A 24,790-nucleotide genomic window follows, 5' to 3' on the forward strand; every position below is an offset into this window, starting at 1 on the left:
CAGTGCCAGTTCAGGTCCATCTTTAGGACTAAAAGAGATTACAGCTGAGTCTGAACACCCGTAAAAATGACTCGTTGCTATGGCTATGAAAAGGAAAGAGCTCGCTTTCCTCAAAAGCGTACTCGAACAAGAGGACAAGCTACCATGATTACAAGCAATACAGAAATACAAAGGTTTAGATTTTCAAAATGGTTTTCAGTGTCTAAATCAGACACCTTTCTCCATCTTGCCCTGCTCCAGTAAAATCAGCAATTTTGGGCTCCTCTGAAGAGGAGTAACAGGAGAGCTACAACATGTATTTTTAGACAGAACTCATCATTTCTTGTCTACCAGTCTTCATTCGCTAATTTCAAAGCTATTTACAAAAAAAAAAAAAAAAAAAAAAAAAAAAAAAAAAAGGTCCGCATCAATAATATACTGATGGCTCAGAGAAAGGATTTGTCTGTCATGAGGATGCAAAACATGGGGAAATTCAAGAATACAAGGCTGCCTACTTTAGTAATTTTTTACTTGTGTGTGCCTGACAAATCTAATTTTTAGTTTTAGTGCACAAATGCCCCCTGTCTCTTCTGGGATTTTGTTTTCAGCTGCAATCCTTAATTTCATGAGATGATTGTAGAGGTATACATAGATAAGAAGTTATCATAGTAATTTCCAAATATTCCAAGCTGTTTGCATGAGGAGAAAATCAAGCCACAGCAGCTTTTCACACAAAGCGAAGCCACAGCAGTTGAGTGCTTATGTACAGTCACAGGTATCTATGGAAACAGAAAATTCTATCCCATTGCCACAGTACTCACACTTGTTCCTTCCTTGCCTTTTATGTGATACACTGGCTGGGACTGAAGAGTCCCATGAGAGCATCCAGTCAATACCTCTCTGACAATCCAAATGGAGTATCCTATCATGCAGCATGTTTTCCAGAGCTCAGTTTTGAGGCAGGAAACACCTGCCCTTACACCTCCTGAAAGGATTTCCAAATGTTAGAATGCCTTCTGGTACGTAGCTCATTTTTTACTGACTTTTATTTGCTATATAGTTTTTACCTCCTCTAACCTGACTTCTCCTCTCTGTTGAAGGGACATCCCTTAGCTCTGCCTTTATCTGTGCATACACCCACACCTACCAACACCAGAAATGCCTCTGTCCCAGAGTAATCACAACTCCACTTAACCCCTGTATCTCCCCTAGCACTTTTCTAATGTTGAATGAAATTGCTATTGCAGATCCCTGGTATCACAGACAGCAGTGGTTTCTGCTTCTTTCTTCCAGGGCTCAGCACTGACACATTATTATAGTTGTCATTTCTACTGCTTCATCATGTCACACAGTCATGCCTATTTGTCAGTCCTTTATTACCCTTACATTTCCCAGAGCTTTACTAGCCTTCCCCCTCTCAGCTCTGATTTATTTATCTTGGATTACAAGCCCTAAATTCATTAGCTTGTCCTTTCATGGATTGAATCTCAGAGGAGTTTTTTTGGCTGCACTTGGAATGTCTCTAGATACCTTTGATTTTTTTTCCCCCTTGGCATTTAGAGAGTCATCTAATTTACTATAATCTGTCACTTTTGATGCAGCACTGTTTGTTCACTCTTTTAGATCAAGGGACATATCAGCATCAGGGGGGAAAAAAAAAGAGATTATGTTATTGGAACTTCCTTCAAATCACCTTACAAGTGAACAGAACATCCTCTTTTCCACACAGCTCAAGTTGCTGAAGCATTTTATGGATATTAATCCAGAGGAGGCCACAGCCAGTGCTAGCTACAGGTATGCTCACAGACTCCACAGCAGTTGTCCAGAAATCCTCCCAGAGAATTCGGACATATGATTTTGCATTTAATTGCCGTGATCCAGAAAATTACTAACAGAAAAACAGAGTAAAAGAAGCATAAATTCGGGATTGAAAACAGACACTCTGTATTGAATACATTTCAATTTCAGTTATCAAAGCAAGGTCCTGTAATTCACAAGAGAGTATTTTCTAAAATATTCAGGACCAGAAATAAGTCATTAATTCTGTACATATCAGTGATGTTTAGAACTCCTTAGGAATAATTGAGGAGTTCTTCAGGGCTTGCCATTTAACCAGTTATGAGTTACTGCAGTGGGAAACACTACAAGATGGTGTTCAAGTGCAGTAGTTCTTATGTGCTGTGCATTTTGAAATGACTCTTCAGGAGATGGCAAAAACCACATATTTTCAGAGATAACTGAAAAAATTCCAAGATGAAAATATCTTGCAACTCTAAACAATATATAAATTAAAACCAAAGCCAAGAAACTGTCCAAGATAACTGACAGAACAGAACAATTCTTTCTGAATATTAGAATGACAAGATAATAAATTATTTTCAGTGATAGACCAAGGCAGGAGGAAACACACAAAAATCTTAAAATATATCTGGGAAAATTGACAGTGGCTCAAAAATACTTTTAAAATGTTCATTGTTCACCTGGTCAGAATGGTAATTAACAGATTATGAAACTGCATCCAAATGTTGCCAAGCTGCAAGTTCAGATCCCCCGAACTACTCCAGAAACCAACAAATTTGTGCAAACGAAATGTGAAAGAATTTTTATGTTCTCTGCTTGAAACTGGAGAAGAGACTAAAAACAAAATTTCATAACTGGTGACAAGCCAGGCAAGAGCTAAAAACCTCTGTCAGCAGACAAGGTATCAGGAATAGCAGAATGCATGGTTCACCTTCCATCTTCTACAAGAACAGCTGTCAAAAAATGTTTTCCCCAGATTTTCTACATAATATTTTGGATTTCTGTTCTATTGAATAGTAAACTATTCTTTTAATCATAATCCCAACTGATGGGCACTACATAGTGCTGATGTGTACTTCATTTCTCCTCATTACTGGCCATCTTAAAATCATTACCCTTTCCTCAGTATTATTTACACAGCCTGTTATTTTCCCACCAGTCAAAGCAGAGTCACAATTCTTCAAAAGCCTGTTTAACTAATAGGTTAAAATGTTATTTACTGATTCCTTGTACCAAGCTTGGCAGTCTGTAAACCACAGCAGACACAGTTCTCAGCCCACTTTGCTTAAGCATGCTTGACACCGACAGTAAGGAGCAAAATAGCATTTCAGTAAAAATAGATATGAGACTGCAACTGCCATGGATTTCATGAATTTGGAGAGTCCAAGCTGTCAAGTGCCAGTAGGGTGTAAGGCAATAAACATCTAGAAAAATCAAGCTTCTGCCTACCCAGTTCATTTGCTGCTCAAGTACTTCCCCTGCAGCATACTGCGTAAGTGGGACATTAAGTTGGGGAAAAAAAAAGAGACATGACAAAGAGCAGGCAGAAGAACAGCAAAGAGAACAAGTTGTTATTTCACTACAGATTTTTTTATTCAGCTTTTCTTCCAAGGAAGTCTAAAAGTAACATTTATCTCTGTAAAGTCACTCTGCTGTTCTGTGAAGATATTCCTAAAACCCAGCAGTGCTCCAGAATTTGGCAAAAAAAATGCAAAAAAACCCCCAACAAAACAAAACAAAACAAAACAAATCCTCACTAACAGTTAGGAAATATGGCCTTGCTCTCATTTTGTGTTTAACAATGTTCTCTTACCCACCCATTCAGCCTAACCTACATGATCTACGTCTTCAAAAATTTCATAAAATTCTAAATTAGATGGTTCTGTAATAAATAGTGGGTACCAGCCATATCACAGTTTGATCCATCTTTTCTAGAATGGCGAATACCACCTCCATGAACAGCTCTTACATACATATATATATATATATCTCACCTAGAATAAGGAAAGAAGGAAAGACAATTCCAGTGTTTCTTCATTCAGTTTTAGCCAAGAGTTTGAAACCCTTGGCTGGGACTTTAACTAAATGCAGCCTTTCTGAAAGTGAAGTGCAGAGAGGCAGGGGTAAATCTGCACAGGAACACCCAGGCACAGCCTTTGGCTGATAAGGTATCAAGTACCTGCCCAGTGCTGGCAAATTGTTGGAAGCAGCTTGGAGAGCTGCAAGGGTTTCAGTCCTTGAGTTGAAAAAATAGACAAAGTGTATGTAAAGCCACAAGATTGCATGTTCTGCATTTCAGATCAGCCAGAAAAGCAAATAGAAGCTTCTTATGAGTTCTCAACACCTCATTTAGCCAACATGAAGTCTGCACTCAACCCTAAACATTGCATACAGTGCACAGACATTAAACACTAAAGAGAATGCATAGCTCACTCTGGAAAATCTGTGGTCTTCTAAATTAACATATAACATGGAAAGCCATTTATTGAACCATTTGAAAACTTGGTTCAAAGCACACAGACATGGTGGAAAATTCCTAAACAGCTTGCAATCCAAAAGCATGCTCCCTTCTATGATTTCTGATAACCTAATGTGCCTGGCAAAGATCATTCCCAGGCAGAGCACTCACATACCATATTTATTGTGCCCAGAAACACAAGTCATTCTCAGTCATGGAAAGCATTTAATTCCAGGGTCATTCCAGGACTATTTCAGGGTCAGGAAGGAATTTCTGGAGAATGAACAACCTGGCTAAGGAGGCAGGATTCAAAAAGAACAAATTTTTCTCTCTATTTAAGGAAGATGCAAATGAGAACAGAAATTTTCCAGTGTTGTAAGATGATCTAGTTCTTAGACATCAAAACTAATTAGTCAAATTAAAAGCCTTTTAGTCCTGCTAAGGGCTAACCTGTGAATGGAAGCATTTGGCTGAGGATAAGAGTGCCTCAAATAAAGTGAATGGAGTCTTGAATATCCAGGAGATCAGGTCTGTCCTTGATGAATTCTCCAGGGATAGATATGAAGGGAGCACTGGATACATACTGGCATAATAAATACATATTTATATATGGGTGGTAAAATATATCTCACATATTTAAATAAAAGCATACACATATATTGATGGATGGATGTACATTTTAAAAATGAACAAAAGTTTTTGCTTGGATATTTTAGTTCAATATCAATTTCAGTATCATCCTTTACCTGCAGTGGAGGCAAAACACAAGACATTTAAACCAAGTGGTGTTTAACTATTCAGCTGTTATATTCCCCCAGTGGCAGCAGTATATAACAGATTTTTTGTGATTACAGACTTAATAAATCATATTTTATATCAGTACTACATTGCAAACTCTCATTGGATTTATTGATTTGTTCTTTTTTCCTTAGGTCAAGTTAAAACTTTCTTGTGCAGATAAATAGAGATCCAGAGCTAAAAAATGACCTGAAGCACGTTCAATTTGAGGTTTCTTTTTCCATACTGTGTTGTAGGTTATGCTACCACGTGGCCAAAATTGAGAAGCCAAAATCCATCTTCAGAGATAATTAAAAAAATTCAACTGTGAAATGAAACTATCAGCATGCCACCTTTTAACTAACAAGATTAGAGCTACAAAAGTTGTGAGCTTATACAGGTCTCACCAGTGTAAGTCACTGTGGAACTGAAAGCTTTATAAAGGATTTCAATACGAACCCACAATAGCTGAGCATCCCTGAAATACACAGAAGCAAGTTATTTTATTTTATTGAGGCATCATATCAGGAGACACCACCAGACGGTCCAACATGAGGAAAAACAAAGATTTGTGGGAACGACGGCTTTAAAGACTGTCATTGCATCTGCAGCACACTCCTGTAACCTCATTTTGTCCCTTATTCTTGCTCTTAGTGGGCTCAGTGATACAGTGAAGCAAAATGCACAAAACAGGGTTTTTCCATACCCACTTGGTTCAAACAGAACTTACTTAGCTCTTGTACACAAAAAAAAATTATGGAAATAAATGTTAAAGCAGTGCTGAATCACTTTATCAATTACCACTGGTGCCCTAGCCAGGTTTCTCATCTTACTCATGGGAATCCAAACACATTACTTCTGCACAAGGGCTCACTGGATCCATCTCAAAATTCTGAAAATTGAATTTTCATCTTTGATTTTAAAAAGTAAAATCTAATCCTTTAACCCTGTGGATACATTAGAAGGAAGATTTCTATTTTTAACAATCTTTAGCTTGCGAAGCACTTTTTTATGATAGAGATTCTGGGGCTCCTGGAGAATCTGAACTAAGTAGTGATGGGTGCTACTTTGAGTGTAACAAGAGGCTGCGGGCCCTTAGTTTGCTTGGTCCAGAAGGAAGAGTGAATCCTGATGGAATATAAACTTACTGCACTTGCAACACTGCCAGCTAGAGGGGACCCACTGCCAAAAAGTTATAATTTGGATGTAGTTCAATACATGCAGCCTTCAGCACTCGCTCCTGTAGAGGACTGGGATAAACAGTCCCATTGTAATCCTAATGGGCCAGAATTTCCTCTCTGGGATCCCACAGCACTGCTGCAGTTCTGGAAATCACCTCTGGTGCTCTGAGGTTTAGTGCACAGATGTGAGAAGCCCACTAAATACAAACCCTTGAGGCAGAAAGTAGTGGAGCTAAACAAGATCAGAAGCTAGAATGACTATTGAAGGAAAAACAAAACTGGGACCACACAGAAAATCTTTACCATCTCATAGAAAATTCCTCTTACAAAGGACTTTGAGCTCTCCAGATGCTTATTCTAGCCCTTCCTGTATAGATGGGCATCAGAGCTGCTTACTTCCAGTCAAGGAGCACCTTCCCAGCTGGCCAGCACTGCTGGTAAAGGATGGGCAGTGGCTCAGAGAGTTCTTCCAGGACTGGATCCCATCCAGCCCCACATACTTGTGCATGTCTAAGTGGTGCAGGATGTCACTGACCCCTCAGACTATGGGGGATTCATTCTGCTCCCCATCTCTTCCCACCTGGGTGTTGGCACCTACAGAACAACTATTAAAGATTGAGGCAAAGAGGGCTTTAAGTACCTCAGCCTTTTCCTCATCCTTTGTCACTTTTCGTCTTGCATCCAGTAAAGCTGCAGATTGTCCATAGCCCTCCTTTTGTCACTGATGTAATTACAGAAACATTTTTTATTGTTTTTACGGAAATAGTGCCAGATTAGGTTCTAGTTGGGTTTTGGCCGTTCTAATTTTCTCCCTGCATGAACTCATGACATCCTTGCAGTCCCAGATTTGCACATCTCTTCCTCCAAAGCTCATAAGCTCTCTTTTCATCCTGAGTCCCACAGTTTTGCTGCTCCACAATGGCTCTCAGTGGCTCCCTCCTGTTTGTTGCCCATGCTGTCTGCACTAGTGCTGGTGCACCTCAGTTGGGCTGCGGATCCTGCCACGTTACTGGGGGAAGAAGATATAATTCCTTTGTTTTCATTCTCAGGTGGATCTGTGGGTTTTAAGACAACAACCTTTGCACTTTGCTGCCACATGGATCTGCACCTCCTATCTCCAGAGAGAGCAGACCAAATGACCTTCTATACATTATTCCTCAGTGCGGCTGTGCCCAGCACCACTTCCACCCACCCTCTGGCAAGCCTGGAATATTATTGCAGGAAGCAAATAACCCCACTGACTCGATGGGCCTCCCCCAAGCAGTCACACTCATCACAAATCCTCATTAAAAAAATATGATTCTCCAAGCAAGCAACATCTCTTCTCCAGAAGAATTTGAAACAATCTCTTACAACTCAGAAACAATTACTGTGGTTAATTAAACAATTTACAATTAAAAAATTACATGTTCTGACATGTACAAGGAAAGTGTGAGTGCTCAATACCACATCTGGTGATAAAGAATAAACGGTTTGCACGTTCTGTAATTTTAATCTTGGAATTCAGAGCAGTCAGTGAACACACTTTGGGGCAAATGTAACTGGTTAACTTCACAGAGAAAGCAGGAAAGCCAACTGCTGAAAAGTCTGCTAGCCCAGGCAAACACCATCCAGCAAAAATTACACACACAAGTGGGAGCAAGAGGCTGCCTTGAACATTAGAAATTTAGTTTTGCGAAAGAAAAAAAAAGAAAAAAGTATCCTCAATAATTTAGATGCCATCTGATACACATGAAATTTAATTCTAGGTTGCTAAGTCAGAGGTACGAAAAATAGGATTTCTTGAAGCTATTTAGTGACTTTTATGGTTCTAATTTCAGCCCAAGTTGGCAAGGTGAACTGGGGGAAAAAAGCAAAAATATGTATCCATGTGATCTTATTTTTGCTAAATAAAAATTAGTTCCCACATATCAAGTCAGATTCTGAAGTGCCAAATTCATTTTTTGCTCCTATCAACTGTTACATAGATCTTGTCTGGACACAGAGCAGTATTTTCCTAAGTATTTCTACAAAAAAGTCTTTTGTCTGTTAGATTTCAGAATTGCAAAATATGAAGAAAAATAAGATTTCTCAGAGACATCCACTTATGAAAATGTAAAGTTTCATTGAAAACATGCCTGTGATGGCAAATGTACAGCTTCACTCAGCTCCAATAATTGAGTGCTAAAAATAATATTTGCTTTACTTTCTTAAGGAACCAAGAAGATTTCATGTTTTCAAAAGTGACTGAACACTGAAGATCTTGAGCACAACCCTTTACAGCCTCTCTCCTCTACAAGAAGCTCAGTAGGACGTACTTTTGTACCCTTTACATTTGCATCCCCCAGCTTTTACTTTTATCACGTATAATATTCTGGAATCACACTTCTAATCAGACATTTCCCAATTCCCCTCGTGCTCCACCCCACCCCCTCAAACAATCAAAAATAGAAAGATTGGGAGAGGAAGAAATGAAGCCAAAAGTAAACCTTCTCAGGCACATATTTTGGCTCTAGTTCTTACCGTCCTCAAAGGCCACAGACACCCGAGGGTGACAGGACAGTTCTGGGCTCTCCTCAGCAGCACCAGGAATCTTTGGCCAGCAGGTCAAAGAAGGGGTCAGAAAAAAAGTAAATCATATGTCTGAAGCAGACGCATAGGCTCATTCTTAGACATGAGATGATGATATGCTCAGCTTCACCTTCGTGGTATGAATCACATATTTGGCCCTCAGACAAAGCTCTTGTCTTTCTCTGCTGTTCAATGGGAAAGCACTTCCACTGGGAAATCTGCTGCACAGCAAGGTCGTGCTTCTCTGAAATCTTCCACACGTTCCAAATAAACACTCAGACACTCTACTGAGGTAACACACATAACCTTTGTGAGGGAAATAATGCAGCACAGCTGAGATACTTTGAAATACTTGATGTTTCTCCCCAGATGAAACAGTAAGAAGAAGATTTCTCAGACTAACTCAATATCACAACTGAGTCACACGAACCAGGGCAATACCAGCTCTGGAGCTTTACACTGACACCAAACTGCCCTAAATGCAGCTGGTATTAAAAAAAAAAAAAGCTAGAAATGTCATGATCTGTGAACTTACATAATAAGTGGGCTAAAAGAACACATGGCTAAGTCTTTCCACAATCAGTGATGGGAGAATAAATTAGCAATGACATTTCAAAGGTCATGCTTAAACGACTCAAGTCTTCACTCCCTTTACAAAAATGACAATTAGCAAAGAGAGACAGAAATCAGAACCACCTGCAGTAAGAGAATCACGAATGTGACAGCTCATGGCAGCCCCAGATGAGCTTTAAGAGGGCAGATATCAGGTAACAGTGACAGAGTGCAAGGGGAGCTGCATGATCCCCTGGGTTGGTGTTATTGCCTGAGGACCGTGCTTTGGTTATCTTCACAGGGTGAAATGTGACTCTGCTACCCTGTTCAAGACATGAACAAGTCTAATGTAGGTTTTATTTGCCACAGACATACTTCTGTCTCTATCCTGTGAAAATGTTCCCTCATGCTGTCAGTGCTAGGACCTGGCAACACAATCTTTTCCCATGAACAAGTCAGGCTGTGATGAGCTAAATAAATTCCAACCAAAACACAGGACACGTACCTCTGTGAAAGCCTTTTCTCAAAAGTTCCTAAGAATGGATATCTGGAATGGAAAGCAAGTCAGGAACACAGGAAGGGAGAGAAAAGATAAATAGGGAACGATAGCATTTCACTGTAGGAAATGCAATAGAGATGGGACTGAATGAGCCTACACCACATGCTGAATGTGCTATAGCTCTACAGAAAATACCAAAATATGTGACAGACACAAAGGATACAGCACATTCCCCTCCACTGCATGGTATTTTGGTGGCAATCAAAAACAGAATAAAAATTTAAAACTCATTTCTTCCATGGACTAGACTTCCAATAAAAGCCAGGCCCTTAAGTTTGTCAGAGTTAAAAGTGCTGGCACTCCTGAGCCGTGGCAGTGCTTTCCAGAGAAACAGGGAGCACATTACCAGCCTGCCATTATCATGCTGGCTCTTCCATGGCTGCCTTTTCCCAGCACACAGCACTGGGGAGAGCTGCACGCTGAACTGGCAGCACTTGTTATGAATGGGGAGAGGGGATGCCTGGCCAGGAGCTTGCAGGCACACAGCAGGACAAACTGCCCTCAGGACAGACCCTACACACAGCCAAAAAACCAGCCCTGCAACAGAGCCCTCAGGGCAGCAACAACCTCTGAGAAGACCATCATATTCTCTCAAAAGCAGCTCCTCCCTCTAAAATACGTTTAGACATGACAAACTCACCACCTCTCCAATGGTTGGCATTCCCTTAGATTCGACTTTATTGGTGGTTCCTAATTCCTGGCCACCCTGATTGTTTCATTTGGAGACCCAGGTTGATTTCCAGATTAGCAAAAGGAGACAGAAGTGGGGCTGGAACTTCTGGCAGTCTCCATCCCCAAGGAGGTCCCTAGGGGCTTTTCCTACACTATCCCTAGGGAAATCCACATGGATAGGCCTTCTGGATGGACTGGCCTCACCCTGAACTGCTATTTCTTTGTTCCTCTCTCCCAAAATACCTACTGGAGCTTAAGCATGATTCTCTCAGCTCTTTGTAAACCTAGCTTGCATCTACAGATGTCAATGTATTCCCTCCTACCCTCTTCTCCACAGAATGATGCATATGCACAAGCCCTTACTTTTTTTTTCCTTCCCTCAAATTTCCACCTCTTTCCTTCTATCAAAGTACTTCTGGTCCTCTCACCACCTCCAGCACAGAGCAGCACTACATTTTTAGCATGCAGTATTTAACCTCACTATTTATGCCTTTCTTTTTGTTTGGTCTATTACATCTAGGGACAAAACATTTCCATTAATGGACATGGTGTCAATTCAGAGTCAGAAAATGTTAGGTTTTGCAGGTGCCTCAGTTGCAGCCTTCTGACCACAGTCTCACAGCCAGCTTCACTCAGGAGTAGTCTGAGCACTGCTTTGGCTCAGGACAGGCTGTGACTGTGGCAGGCCAGGCCAGATGTGGCTACAGGGGAGCTGGTGCAGAAATCCCAGGCAGTCCCAGAGCTCTGCTAGTGGAGGAACAAGCAGTAACAGAAGACCGTGGCTGCCAGGATTTCAGCCTCCCCGAGCTGCAGGAGGCTGCTAGCACAGACAGATAAATATCCTTCTCCTTTTACACCTCCTCACTCTCAGCTCCAAAGCTTTATGGTGGGCACAGGGCACTACCCCTGGTCGTGAGCAGCCCTACTAAGACAGTATTCCTATACCCTGTAGGCATTCCTCCCTTGCAGGGGCTGGCAGTCAGCAGGAGACAGGATCCCAGGAGCACAGGAGGGAAAGATGAAGAGTTCTGAGCTCGACCTGCCCCCTCCTCACTCTGCCCATGCACATACCCATGGCAGGCAGGGGGGCAAGCAGAGAAGTAGCCAGGGAGGGATAATGACAGAGCACATCCACACTCCAGTCACTGTTGGGATGCTCAACAGCAAAGGAAAACAAGAATCATCTATATTCAAGACACATGTTTCCTCATATCTATAATTCTGTAGCAAATCTGACATAGAAGAACCAATTGAGCGTTCTGCAAATACTGCAGATGTCTCAAACTCCCCCCCACATAATTTATACTACAGTGAATACTGCTTTACTCTTGTGTTTTCTGCACACTTTTTCACATAGACCAGCAATATACATTGATTATAATATCTTCTGCATATGGAAGGTGCCAAGATAATGGGCATTTTTGAAATATGTCAAAGGAATGAGGCAAGATGCTGACTGGTTAGCACAATCCTTGAAAATTCAAGTATTCCTTTAAAGCCATAGATGAAATTACTAGAAAATACAATAATGGCATTAAGATAAAAAGCATTAAAGATTAAATTTATTTAGGGCAAAAACTTCAAGAACACCAGAGTTGTTGGACACAGCATCAATTACAGGTGGTTACAGCCCTTGAAGGGCATTTTCTCTCCTCCCCTCTTTATGCTGGGACCTATAAACCATTAAAACTTTCCATATGACCATTCCCACACACAGAAACGATGGTCCCATCACCCTGGCAGTGTCCAGACAATCAGGTGAGCTGCCAGGGGATGCACAGGCAGGCCAGGTGCAGTGCCTGCTCTTGCTGCTCATATCTTGTGTTAACAGCAATGTTCTCACTCTTCCTAATGAAGGCAGGACTGAAAATTACTGTGTCATCTTCAGAATTTGAAAAGTGCCTGGCTAAAATTCAATTATGATAAACTCTCTTCTAATCCTGTTATAGTTTTGATGTGAACTTTAAAGGAGAAAGAGTTAAATTCTTACTCACTGCACCACTGAATATCTGGTTAAAGGCAGTTCCTCATTCAGATATTTTAATTTTTATTTTGCAAATAAGAATCATTCTCCATGCATATTCTAATCACACTACCTCTGAATTCCCTGGACAGGGTGTGGACAGCAGCAGCAAAGGAAATTTAAACAAGAAGATAACTTTCACAGGGGCTGTGAGAAGTCGGAATAGCTGTACCATAATGAAAACGTGTTGGAATGAATTCATTGCCATCTGTCTTTATTTTGCTAACCAGCTCAATCAGACACCACAAATATACTCAAACACGAGAAAAATATTTAAATTGTTTGTGTTCTGTCCTTTTTCAACACGTAACTCTCAGTGTCAGTGTTTTTGTCAGTTTGAATGCTCATCAATGGCAGTGAATTCATTTGTGCACAGCCTTTGGGGATATACCTATGCAACTTCAAATCCACATTATCAGCATCATGCAAAAAAGCCCACAGTGAAAGTTAGAATATTACAATTTTAAAGTTGTTCAGGGAAGCATAACAAAAAAATACAAAAGAAACTTTGTTCCTCGTTGTCAGAGTAATTAAAAAGCCCTACAGCTTTTCTAATTAATGGATAGGAAAAAAGCTCAAAACAAAAATACCTTTTAGTTCTACCACAACATTTCTCATGCCAAGCATAGTCCTATAGAGTGAGAAGGAAACGATGGAGAAAGGGGAAAAGAGAGGAAAGAAAATGGAGTGTAAGAAAAATATAGAAAATAACGACAAACTATCTGAAAACAATTAATCAACAAGAATGAAACAAATGCAGAGCTGCAGGAATGTGCCCTGGAAACCACCTTCTCCCCGGACCCTGTCCCCTCAGCCTTCACAAGCAGCCCCAGTCTCTCCTAATCCACAAGGGCAGGAAAGGGGCCAGCGAGGACTGCTTTGAGGAGAGACCACATAGCGCAGATACACTCCTGGGCACATGAGAATTTCTACACAAGGTCAGCTTCAGCAGCTGCCCAAAGACAGCTCATTTCTTTCTACCCTTCATACTGAAAGGCAACTTCAGCCCTTCCAGTCAGCAGTCCAAGGAGGCAGAACTACAGCCAGGGCACATCCTGGACCTGCAAATGTTTCATTTGTTGCAGACAGGACTCAGCAGCAGAGTGTGGCTTTGCAGTACCTGAGGCAGGAGTTATTGCTCAGGAAGTGGTGCAGAACAACGGTTTACAGCACACAGTGCACTCGATGATCATATGGCAGTTTTCCACCCTAAATGCTTCTATGATTCTATATCTACTCCAGAGCTTGCCTTTGTCAAAAAAGAGGCCCAGCATTATAAAGGTGAAAGGTCTCCCCTCTCCCCAGCACACCACCACATCACTCCCCACTGTTGTTTTCTCAAACACCAACAGGGCAGGAGCCAGCACCACACAAGCATCCAACTCTTCTTACACACACCCACCTTCCTCTGCTCAATGCTCCCGGTCCAGCTGAGCTAAAGCAGGAGAACACAATTAGAAGGGTGCAGAATGAAGAACTCCCAGCACCAAAGCACACTCACAAACCTCTCAGCAGGGTAAACCTGGACAGGTTTAAGCATGCCCCTCTCTGCAGAGGGTTTGATGGCAGCAGCAGAGCAGCCAGGGCACAGGCAGAAAGAAAGCTGCTGCTGCAGCTGAGCTGTGCTTGCCCCAGCAGCTGCCTGGGAGCCAGGCCACAGGGCAGCACGTCTCAATCCCTGCAAGAAGTGATTTATGCAGATAAAGGCGCTTGGTAGTTCAGATTCCTGCTCCACATCCAGATTTAGGGAAGGGAATTGGAACACGTGGAAGGTAGAGATTTGCAGTGCTGTTCTTTACTGGTTATTTAGGGCAACAGGCAAAGTTTCAATTCTCTCTGTATTACAGGATTCAGACCCCATCACTCATTCCCCTCCACCAGCCCTGCACATGTGAAAGGCTCCTGCTCCCAAAAACAAGAGTTGAGCAAGGCTGTTGACAGCAGGAAACAAATTTCATACTGTACCCAGTAGAGCTGCAAGTGTGTTAACAGAGGAAAAATCAGCATTTCACTGAGGTTCAAGACTTCTACAGTGGAAACACATGAAGGAACACTCTGCTGAATCTTTGCATTTCTCTTTTTTTAGCCTTTTTTTCCCCGAGTTTGTATTTTTCCACCACATGCAGACAATACTAAATTTGGAATTCCTCAGCTGTGCACAGCAGTAAAAACATGTAGTCCTTTAATGCTGCCTCTTATGAAATCTCTTTTTCTGGCACAGCATCTTTCTTGCTAGAACAGACTAGAGATACAGAGAATTCCTCAGCATAACCTAGAGACTAAATTTATTTTATGTAAATAAACATTTTGAAATAACTTGGACTAGCAGCTGGTGCTGCCATCAGGCACCTCAGAATATAACCACCACTGCCAGGCTGAACACGAGCAGCCAAACCCCAGAGCACAGAGCAAGAGAAAGAGGAGCCCAGGGAGTCAGCACCTCAGCACCTGCCTGGGACACTAGCAACACTAGATAGAGAGCAGAGAGCTTCCCTAAATCAGACAGAAGAAAGTCAGCATTGCTTTTGACACCCCAAAAAAATGAGGCACAAACCACACGGGGCCACTTGGAGGAGAACAAAGATCACAAATATGCCATTACTGAAATGAAAGATCAAAGTATCTCCATGAAAAGGAACTAGGAAAGCAAATCAAGGAAGGAGAAGAAAAGAAAAACCATCAAAAAATATACCTAAACTAGAAAGGAACATCAGAAAGAGCTTTCTTCATTGAAGACTCACTGTAAGCTCAGAGGCTGATAAATGGACATTTGGGGGGTAATTTGTCTCCATCCCTTTTGCAGTTTAGCACTGATGCTCTAAGCGATTCCATTCACTGCTTCAGATGCAAAGCTCATTTACCATCAGAGGGCCAAATGCCACAGACTGTCAGGTGAAGGATGTTTGAGTCTTGAGTGTGAAGTTGAGCACAGTCTAGGTGGAGGAGATTCTGAATAATGCAGTTTGAGAGTCACTCAGGTCCATAATCTTTCATCTAAAGCCTCCATCAGGGAACAAGTCTTTCAGCATCCTTTCCTTCACAGAAAACTCATTTAATTCCAAACAGTGGAGACAAAATGAAACACCTCCCATTTGAAGAAAACAAAGGTCAAAAAGTTTCAATCTTTGCATTGAAAATAATAATAGGTTACTTCAGCCCCTCGATTGATTTAATTATAAAGAAGTAATTTAAAAGTGCTCTACTCAAAGAGTGACAAAGCAGGCTTGAAAACTGAATACCCAGACAATTGCATCCCTGAAAGTTGGGCACACAGCATGAATAATGGGATGGCTGAGAGTTGTTCCAGTTTGCCATTTTTCTTTGTCCAGACAGGCATTTGATGGAAACTACAAATGCAGAGAGGATATTTGATAAGGGAGTATTCATTATGAAAAGATGGATTAAGATGCAGATGTTGAAGACTGGAATATGCCTCAATCCTCTTACAGAGGTGATTCCCACAGCCCTTGTGCCCTGAACAGTCTGTCACAAACTCTTCTTGCTTTCACAATATTTCTAGATTAGCCCTTTAAAAAAGAGTTTTCCTGAAACGTGAAAAAACCAGGATGCTCACAAAGTGTGTGAGAGGCAGGCTGCTGTGGATAGCTTATGGTGCACATAGATGAGAGGCAAACACAAGCAGAAGTTATCTGCAATAAAATATTCAGTGACCAGGCCATTATCAGGCACTTTCATCATGATAACAGCCTCCCAGCTGAGACTGGGGTATTAATATTGGTAGGTTGATACCTTCCTCTAATAACTTTGGCCTAAAAACATAAGCGGCTTTTACATTTTTAATTACGCCTGGATTTTATTCTGAGGCTATAATCCTTTTCCATGCAATTGGATTAATGAAAATAGTGATTTATAAGGGAGGAATAAAAAAAAAATCCAGTGAGAGCAAAACTACCCTGGCAGAGGGAGTCCCAGCCCTCAAGGACTCCTTCACGACAGTGGGACACAGAGCGAGGTCAGAGGAGCTCCATCAGCTCCCACCAGCCACAACCAACACCTGCAGGACTGAGCTTTAGGGAATACATCCCAGCTCCTCTTAGAAAATACCCGGAAGCAAAGCACTGCTTCTGTGGCACTCTCTGCACTGCATGCACTTTTTTAAAAAACATCAGAAACTAATTTTCATTATCTCATGTCAGGTCTTCATTTGCATTTATGTAGGCTCAGGACAGGCAATGACACGAGGGTGCTGAGATGATATTCCCACAATGCAGTTCCCCCAAGAGAGTTGTTTGTTGGCACATCCTCACTGTCTCTGAAAATGTGTCCCATGCCACCACACACTCGTCCTTTTTCAATTGATCTCAGCGCAGTGAAAAGAGCACAGCAGTTCCTGTTCTTGGGCAGGGCTTCAGCTCCTGAAAGCAGATTTTGGCCCACTACACATTCAGGCTATACCAGTTGAAAATGGACTTTCATTTTTGCAGCCTCCACAAGTCACTTTAGGTGCAATATTTTGCCCCTGCAATAATTTTCACTTTTAAATATCTAATTCCTTGTACTTTAGCACTTACCAGGGGTAACTACAATTCACACAAATGTTCAGTTTGTCAAATCACTGAGTGAAAAAACCCCATAATTTAAAAGTGTTAAGTCACGACAGAGAAAACATGGAACAGGGCTCTGTCTTTGCTAATGTAGACCAGTGAGTAGAACTGCCTGAAAAAAGAACAACATTAAAAAACTTCTCATGGAATAACATTGTAAAAAGCTAGGATATAAATGGTAGGGTTAGGGGTTTTTTTTATTTAAGACAAACTAGAAGATTTGGTTTTGCTTTGCTCTTTTGGGTTTTTAAAATAAACCAACCAAACAAAAAATAAAAACAAAACAAAAAACAACAACAAAAACCCCCAAACTTAAATGCTGGTGCAAGATTTGCACATTTTCTTGTTACATGAGAAATGCAGGTTTTTTCCCCAAACTCTCAGTGATAGTACAAAGCACAGAATATGAAAAAAATAAATTAAATACCACAAAATAACACTAATCGAATACATGTACCCAAAGTGAATCACCTTGCTACTAGGAGCCAAAATTACATCCCTGCTGTTATTTAAGTCCTGCAAAAAGATTTCTTTTGTGAAGATCTGGAAAACTGCAATGACCCTGTGAGGTTTAATGCCTTATTTTGTTGTATCTGCAACACAATCTTCGGACCCCATCTCATACACAAGAACAGCATAGACAACACCAAGGAAGCTATAAAACCCTCTGACAACAACAACAAAAAAAATCCCAAATATAACCAGGCCCACAACATTTCTTCCAGGTGTTTTTTCTGTTTTCAGGCGGCCATCGAGCTCCATTATGTCCACATTGCATGCGCTGTGTATGTGACAAATACACACAGCATGTACAATGAGGACACGATAAAGCCACACTGGAGAGGTCACGAGTTGCTTCAGAGAGGAAAATCAGCCTCTGGGGGCCCTGCAGCAGCGCTGGGAAAAGTTCTCTACTGGAAAAAAAGAGGTGATGTAGCCAACTAGAATGCCCAAGAGTCATTTGTGGAAAGGAAGAAACTACTTCAGAGCTAGTGAGTTTAAGAAAAGGGAGTACATCAACAGGCACTGTAAGAAGAAAGTGTACGGGAAATAATCTAAGTTTAATTGCAATTATCAATATTTCAGTCTAATGGCACTGCAGTGTTACTGGAAGCCAGCAGATTTATCAGTGCTTTAGCAGAAGTTGCAGAAATGGCTGCACTTGCACCTCTTTTTTCAGCACTTGTACTATTACCTAGATCCTTAAAAAACTCATTATTGACAACTGCTAGGAGCACTGCAAAATAGGAAAAAAACTTCTTCATCCCCTCAACCATAAGCATTTTGAAAGGTAGCATTAAAAGTATACTTTCAGAACTCTGTGCTTCAGGCAAGTAAGTTCATAACAAAATAAAACTTTATTAAAGCCCACAGATGTTTTTTATGGATATTGCAACTCTAAGTATTTATAAAGGCACAGCAGAGAAGATGGTCTGGAGACATATTAGCACTCTCTGACAAAAGATCAAACTACAATAGATACATTAATAAAGTTTAAAATAAGAAAGATCAGCAAAAGTAAGATTAAAAATAAAGCAATACCACAACACATTTCCTTCTTCCATCTCTCACTTTGTCACTGACAACACAAGAAATATGAGGTTTTTCCACATGACCTGAGAGCTCACAGAATTATTCTTCCTGGCATTAGGGTAATGGCAGGGTGTTTTCCAAATGAAATGGTCCCAATAAATTTTTTCCAGGAATCTCTTCCCATTAACATGCCATAGGAAGTGTTCTCTTTTATTCTAATGGAGAGTTATTTCATACAGAAAGCAATATAGAATTCTTGACCTCACAATATTTTCAAAACCATCCTCCATACTCTCCTCAAATATTAGTTGGAAACCAAGTAATTCATTAGAGTCTTTGCTAATATTACATTCTTGCTCTTTTCTCACCTTTCAGAAAAGTCCTTTTTCATTGCATTTTTTGTTTCATCTGCCATTATGTAGAAATAAATAAACATTAGCATCTTTGTTTCACAAAAAGGGAACGTAAGGTAGAGAATTTAGTTTTTCTTACCATTCCTCACCACCTCTTAAAATATTCTTCAAGACAGCTTTGAGCACAGTCAGCAGCCTAAATATATGTTCACAAATCTGACTTGCCATACAGTGCCACAGAACAGCTATTCTCATACTCTTCAGCATAAAATAAACTGTTTCTCGCAGTCAAGTCTGATTCCCAAGAATCAAGGATACCCCTTTACCTGAAATGAGGTCAAAACCTCATGAGAGAAGGCAGAACCCTGGATGTTATGCAAACACAATTTGTTCAATACTTGGCTTAATTCAGGTTTTCTAATAACTGGAGATTTCTAACTCCTTGCCCTCCTATGTTGCTATGGGAGCATAAGATATAATATAGCAATTCTTATGAATGCTGTCAGTTTCCAAAACAAAATTCTCTTTCCAGGTATTAATTCATGGAATGATAAATAAAATCTGATTAAAATTGTACTTTTCACTCCAAACGCAGTTTCCTATCCTTGACCTAAAGGAACTGCTTGGCCATTGTCAAAATAAAGTTTACTGGAGTTTCAACCAATCTCAAACATACTGTGAGTTCAGCAAAACTGCTCCCTTCCCTGATATCCTTCACCAGCTCAGTGAACCGTGCTTGTTCCTGGCTCAGAGGCTGGGGGTGCAGAAAACAGAAAACCCAAACAGAGCCTCCTTCCAGCAGTTCCTGATCCTTACAGTCGCCTGCCTGGTCAGTACTGTGAGGGACCCAGCTCTCTGCAGAGACAGCACTCAGCACTGCACAGCTTTTACACCAGGGAGCACCTGGCCTTCAGAATGCCAAAGTCCCACACAGACATGCCAGCCCCTAGGAAATAGTATCCAATTTTTTATATCGGATCAGTTAAGCAGGTGATCTGTATACTCTTAAAATTTAAAAAACTATAAAGAATATGTTACTATCAACATCATCCATTTCTGTGTCCACTTCAGAAAAACACTCAGATGCTTATAATGAACTGAGGTTGCAATCTCTGCAAGTCAATAGAATACAGAAGATGATTCAAAGAGCACAGAAAGGTTTGCTAGAAGTAGAGAACTGACATGCTGCATTGTGCACCAGGGAGGTGGATCCTTCTTTTGCCCACAAACCTCTCTTCCATGAATTCAAAAATTCTGAATTGAATCTTCATAAAATCTAAAAAAAATGGTGGTGTTTTTTACCAGACCTCTTGGCAGAAAAAGATTTAAATTTATATCAAGTGTAGGCATATGTAATTACCCAAGTATATTTTCTGTATCAAGCTGATAATAGGTGCTATTGAATATCCATTACATTTGAATGAACAAGTACAACCACTGAATGCCAGAAGTACATTCAGGATATTTAAAATTTCATGTAGTGAAGCCACCGACAACTTTTGAAATACTAAATTATGAATCCTTAAACACTGCTGGCTCAGGGAACAGAAAATTATGAACTACATAGGTTACAAGCTAATTTCAAAGGTCATTTGAAAACTTTTCATATGTTTCCATAAACTACCAGAAGGACAGAAAGGAGAACAATCACAGCCTTCAATATATATTAATCCATCATGTTGCCATATACAGTATTCTCTTCCCAGTTATATAATGCCTGTGCACATTCATGTTCTAATTTTATAAAAGAGGCAGGTCTTATTATATCTAAAAAGTATATCTATCTACAGGGCAGATTAACCATTTGATTACTCTCAGACCTGTTCATCAATCACACATGATCTGACTGACAACAGCATTTGACACTGACACAATTTCTTTCTCTGGACAGCTTCAGCAACGGTACAAGGACACTGATCAGTTTTTCAATAGAATAAGGGAAATTCTGGGAAATTCCAGCCTTCTACCTGTCAACACATGCCATGCATACCTGTATTGTGACCAGAGACTTCCCAGCCCAAAACTGGAGGTGGGGCACATTGTCGGGGTCCTGTGTTCAGAATCCAAATGGCAGGGAGTGATTGTACCCAGGGCAACTGGAGATGGGTCCTCAGGCTGCAGACAGGTCCCAAGTGCTATCTCACACCCACACCTCAACATTGAACTGAAAGTCAAAGCTCCAGCAGCCCTAAAAAGTAATGTCAGGGTTCAAAAAGCCAGGAAAAGGCTGAGCTTCCACTGTGGTGAAAGAGGAGATGCAGGGAGAAAGATGATAAAGGGTGCTGGCATCACAGCTGGTGATGGCCACGGTGAGGTGGATGCTGGAGGACAGTATTTAGAAATCCATCAAGAGCTGGTCACTTTGATCCTCTGCCTGGTGCAGTGATGACAGTGACAGGGGCTCCCCAGGGTCTTCCAAACCCTCCCTTACTGCTGGCCATGCCAGACCCAGCACCTCCACCAGACCTGGTCATGTGTCCCCAAAGGACTCCTGGCTTATAGCACTGGCCTTCAGAGTGGCCCATCTGCCCAAAGCTATTCATACTTCCTGAGCTGAAGCATTATTTTAGGAGAAAGAGAATTATTAATGAAAACTGGAAAACTACATAAAACTCGTTTTTCTTCAAGGGTATGAATCCAAACTCTGATAGTTAATGTTTCCAAGCACCACTTGAAGTGAGCTCAAATTTTACTAATTAATGAGCATCAATGCTCCTTACCCTTTAAAGAATCCTGGCAACAGAAATCCCCAAATCCAAAGCTTTGAGGAGGAGGTCATGCCCAGCCTGTCACTCACTCCAATTGACACGCTTCATCTCCAAAGCTTAGGGGAGCATCTTTTTCCTCTTTGAAACAGTGCAAGACTTACTTGGAAGGCATCTTTGGATGGCATCTGCTTTGGGACAGAGTGTAAGACAGCTGTCCTCCCCTCCTAAGAGAGGGGTTTCAGTGTGTCCTGAAGCTGCTCTGTGGCCTTCCACCCCACAGTGCTCCATCCCTCACCTGGGAGTGGGGATGAGGGCATACCTGCACTCTCTTCTCCTTCCACCTTCTACAGCTCTCTTACCTGCCCATACTCCTACCAGGTTTCCCTGCTCTCCTGGAGATGGGATGGCTCAGAGTAGTCCAACATTTACTTTTATGAAAACATGTCATTTCACACAAAAAATAATGGCATATTAAAAAGAAATAAAACTGATTATTCTGAGATCAATCTAATTGTATTTCTGCAAACATTAAAAAAAACAAGGACTGGGAATGGTAAAACAATTCTCATTTCTGCAGTGGAATTTGAACAGACTGCTATGAGTAAACAGGATTTTAGATAACTTTTTTACCACTTAAACTCTTGTGTTATCAAGCCTTGTTAGAAATTCTAGAGAAGCTAAGTCCGTAATAGTTTTTGTCTTCTTACTGGGATTTCATCAGACCAAAACCAAAGTAACCTTTGGATAAGTAATTTATCATACTACAAAGCATCTGTTTGACTCCACTCTTAAAAATAAATAAGTATTTAAAATATTCAAATACCAGGCCTATCCAGCCTCCAACATTTCTATTACCATTATAAAGCCTCGCAAAATCACCAAGCAAATACAAGCTGCCACTCCTTCCAATAACAGCATGTTCTTCACACCCTTGATTTCATTTTCTTCAACTGCAGTTCTGATTCTAAAATAACACCAAGAACTTCTTGCAAAAAGTGACTACAAACAGGCCCACAATAAAACGTTTCTCCCATCTTCACAACCATGCACAAGGACAGAACCAGAACATGCTTAGCCCTCTCTGAATTTGTCTTGTGACTGTCAGACATAACCCCTTTCAAAAAACAGAAATGTGACAGTTTCAGCACAGCTTGTGGACAAGTGTTCATGAGGCAAATAAAAAAGTCCAGCATATATAAAACTCTCCATTTTTAGCACAGGAGACAAAGTTTTAACAGATCAGAAGCAGAAAAAGCAAATTCTCTCCTCCTCAAGAAGAACACCTATGTGCCATCAGGTGGAAGACGGTCAAATATTAAGTGGGCGAAGCAAAGTAAAGGAAAGCCTCATATCCACAATTACCATTCCTGCAGAAAACACTTTACAGAACATGACTGTTCGGAAAACCAACTACTACCACGGTGTGCTATATTTTAAAAGTTCCTATCTGAGCGTCTGGGGGCAGGATATCTGCTGGGTGAGAGACCGTGGCTGTGAGATTTAGCTGAAGAGATACTGAAAGCATTGGAGAAGAGCACAGTCTTTAAAATAATTTATTCCTGCACAGCAGGAGAACTCAAGGATGTGTTTTTACTGAACAATACAAAACAGCAGTATGCAATGCACAGAGAAATCCATCAAAAATTAACCTCTTCAGAGCACAAAGCACCAACCAGAGATGAAGGCTTGAATACTCAGTGCCTTTCCCCAAACATTACAAAGGCTGGGGCAAGAATCAAAACCCTCCCTGCAATGCTGACCAAGTTTGGTTTTCTTATTCTGCCTCCCCATTGCCAGTGTGTATCTGCCTCCACACTACAGCCAGAACAAAGTGAAGCTGGGACACATCATTTGGAGGAGGAAGAGGTGGAACAGGTGGAGGAAGAAGGGATGGGTGGGGGACTGTCAGGGCCTTTGCCTGCAGCACAGGAGCACCTTGAGAGCCTGACATCTGACGGACATCAGCTCCAATGCAGCATGGCAATCTTTGCATTCCTGAAACACAGCTTAGCATCTCACATTTATGTTGGCAAGGAAGCAAAGTTCTGAAAGGAAGGTCATCATTTTGATGCTAGAGCAGATATTGATTAAACACTGAAACCGTCTTAGGGATGGTCATAAATACAACAGCTGCTTCACAAATACACCTTTGGCAAAATACTAGCCAGCCTCAGACCTAGCAGTTCAGTATTTATAGGCACCCCACACTATACACTCTCTAGCAACAATAAAGCACCTGAAATGTTTTATTGCTTGATTTAATGCTTCCTGAAGAAGAAAACTGCTTTGCATAATCTTCTGTAAACTACATTTTATAAAATCTTCTTATAAGCCCATATTTTCTCAGATTATACCATGTTTGGTAAGCTATATCTTTCAATGCTTTTTAATTCCATTAAATTGCAAACAACGGTGAGATAATGGGAAAGCCAAGGAAATTCAGTGGTAATGTACTACTCCAATTAATTAGAAATATCTCCAAGTCATCATTGTGGAATAAACCATTTTAAATATGCAAGGTTTGCAAGTTTCAGTCATTTGTGTAAAACTATCAAAGATTTTCTTGCTATGAAGCTTTAATTCCTATCTCAGAAAACTTGGAAGCTAACCTACTTTTTTTCATTATTAGGTCAGGAAACACACCATACAAATGATCCTGGATGAATGTGCCAGTATTTCCATATTAATAGGTTGCATCCGCAATGTATATCATCCATTGGATAATAAGAAGCTTTGTTATTATTTTTCAATGCACTGGGTGAATACATACACCTAGCAGCCCATTAAAATGGCAATTAATTATACTTCAATAGAATAAACCTAGATTCTGCCTTTGAGCTACAATACATATTTGAGTTAGGTTACATGGCATTAGAGTGCTTGGAAGAGATCATTTCCTCACAATTTAACTACTCCTTAAACCATCTGGACATCACATGGTGCTCCTGGAGATCAGGGTGAAGACTGGGGAGTAGGGAAGGAAAGGATGAGCACATTTTATTTCTAACACTTTCTGTTCTGCTTCAGTTGCACAGTAGAATCTGAATCAGTGTCCTCACACCAGGAAGTTAAGCCAGCCT

The 24,790-nt window shown here is 40.8% G+C and overlaps 1 protein-coding gene and 1 long non-coding RNA gene across 13 annotated transcripts in view; one reads left to right on the forward strand and one right to left on the reverse strand.

Moving 5' to 3' along the window:
- Positions 1 to 24,790, reverse strand: part of HTR2C (5-hydroxytryptamine receptor 2C) — a 211,870-nt gene that overhangs the window by 117,937 nt on the left and 69,143 nt on the right. The gene's annotated exons all lie outside the window — the stretch shown is intronic.
- Positions 839 to 7,624, forward strand: LOC148222073 (uncharacterized). The gene is made up of 2 exons (XR_015806916.1): positions 839 to 998; positions 7,245 to 7,624. It is a non-coding gene; the product is annotated as an uncharacterized LOC148222073 (long non-coding RNA).

Source organism: Sturnus vulgaris, chromosome 14, assembly GCF_052056855.1.
Source record: "Sturnus vulgaris isolate bStuVul1 chromosome 14, bStuVul1.hap1, whole genome shotgun sequence".
NCBI classification, from domain to species: Eukaryota; Metazoa; Chordata; class Aves; order Passeriformes; family Sturnidae; genus Sturnus; species Sturnus vulgaris.